The sequence below is a fragment of the Capsicum annuum genome, unplaced genomic scaffold (assembly GCF_002878395.1).
Source record: "Capsicum annuum cultivar UCD-10X-F1 unplaced genomic scaffold, UCD10Xv1.1 ctg82646, whole genome shotgun sequence".
Classification (NCBI taxonomy): domain Eukaryota; kingdom Viridiplantae; phylum Streptophyta; class Magnoliopsida; order Solanales; family Solanaceae; genus Capsicum; species Capsicum annuum.
Window position 1 is genome coordinate 44,427 of NW_025893458.1, and position 2,517 is coordinate 46,943.

Below are 2,517 nucleotides of genomic sequence, written 5' to 3' on the forward strand. Positions count from 1 at the left end.
AAAATTTAAACGGACCACACTGGGATGATCCCCAACCTCTCTGCCATGCCCCGATCGATTTTTGGCCCACAACACACTTGGCCTCTAGGCTTACCCCCAAAATCGTCGGCCATAACACATGAATTTTTTCTAAAAATGCCCCGTTCGCATCGTTCCGCCTGTTTGTCCACCCAAATGGACTCAAGAAATTAAAGAAACCATACTGGGACAATCCCATACCTTCTTAGCATGCCCTGGTCAATTTTTTAACCATAGCATGCCCGGACCCCTGGCCCACCACCAAAATCGTGAGCTGTAACACACCAATTTTGCCTGAAAATATCCCTTTCTCACTATTTTGACCATTTGTCCACCCAAACGCCCACAAAAATATAAACGAACCAAACTAGGATGATCCCCAATCTCCTTGTCACGTCATGTTTGATTTTCGGCCCATAGCACGCCCAAACCCTAGGCCTACCCCCAAAATCGTAGGCTATAGCACACCGATTTGGCTCGAAAATGCCCCATTCCCACTGTTTCACCCATTTGTCCACCCAAATGGCCACAAAAACTTAAATGGAACACACTTGGATGATCCCCAACCTCTCTGGCATGCCCCGATCGATTTTCGGCCCACAACACACCCAAACCCCGAGCCCAACCCCAAAATCGTGGGCTATAACATACTAATTTGGCCCGAAAACATCATATTTGCACCTTTTCACCCGTTTGTCCACCCAAATAGGCACAAAAATTAAAATGGGCCACACTGGGATTATCCCTACCCTCCCTGGCCTTCCTCGGTCTATTTTTGGCCCATAGGTCGCCCAGACCTAGGGCCCAACCCCAAAACAGTGGACTTTAGTACACCAATTTATCCTGAAAATTCCCTGTTCATGCTGTTCTGCCCATTTGTCCCCCCAAATGGCTAGGAATATTTAAACGAACCACACTAGGACGATCCCTAACTTCCCTAGCATGCCCGATCAATTTAAATAGACCATACTGGGACAATCCCCAACCTCCTTGGCAAGCCTCAATCAATTTTCTGCCTATAGCATGCTCAAACCCCGGGCCCACCCCTGAAATCGTGGGCTATTGCACCCTGATTTGGCCCAAAAATGCCCCGTTCGTACCATTTTGCCTGTTTGTCCACCCAAATAGCCATGAAAAACTAAACGAACCACATTGGGATGATCCGTAACCTCCCAGGCATTCCCCAGATAATTTTTGGCCCTCAACACGCTTGGATCTCAGGTCCACCCCTAAACCGTGGCCTATAGCACACCGATTTAACCCAAAAATGCCCCATTTACGCCATTTAACTTGTTTGTGCATCCAAATTGCTGCAAAAATTTAAACAAACCATACTGGGATGATCCTCAACCTCCTTCACATGCCCCAACCGATTTTTGGCCCACAACACGCCCGGAACCTGGTCCCACCCCCAAAACCTTGGGCTATAGCACACGGATTTGGCCCAAAAATGCCCCGTTCACCCCATTTCACTCGTTTATCCACCCAAATGGCAATAAAAATTTAAACAGAACACAGTGAGATAATCCGAAACCTCCCTGGTATGCCCCAATCAATTTTTGGCCAACAGCACACCCAAACCTCGGGACCACCCCCAAAACTATGGGTTATAGCACACTGATTTGGCCCAAAAAAGCCCCGTTCACACCGTTTCACCCGTTAATCCACCCAAATAGCCACAAAAATTTAAACAAACCATACTGGGATGAAATCCAACCTCCCTGGCATGCCTCGATCAATTTTTGGCCTATAGCATGCCCGAACCCCCGGCCTACCCCCAAATCCGTGGGCTATAGCACACTGATTAGGACCAAAAATGCCCCGTCCGCGATGTTTCACCTGTTTGTCCATCCAAATGGCCACAAAAAATTAAGTAGACCATACTATAATGATCCCCAACCTCCCTGGAGTGCCCTGGTCAATTTTTGGCCCACAAATCAACTGGACCCCAGGCCCACCCTCAAATCCGTGGGCTATAGCTTGCCAATTTGGCCTGAAAATACACCGTTCACGCTATTTCGCCCATTTATCCACCCAAATAGCCATGAAAAATTAAATGGACCATACTGGAATAGTCTCCAATCTCCCTAGCATGCCCTGGTCAATTTTTGGCCCACAGGACATCCGAACCCCAGGCCCACCCTCGAAACCATGGGTTGTGCACGCCGATTTAGCCCAAAAATGCCTCGTTCGTGCCATTTCGCCCGTTTTTCCACCCAAATAGCCACAAAAAATTAAATAGACCATATTGGGATGATGAACATCCTCCCTGGCACTCCTCAATCAGTTTTTGACCCACAATAAGTACAGACACCAGGCCCACCCCCAAAATCGTGGGCTATAGCACACCAATTTAGCCCAAAATTGCCCCATTTGCATCGTTTCTCCCGATTGTGTTCCCAAATTGCCATAAAAATTTAAACGGGCCACGCTGGGATGATCCTCATCCTCCCTAACATGCCACAATTGATTTTTGGCCCACAGCACACCCAGATTTCA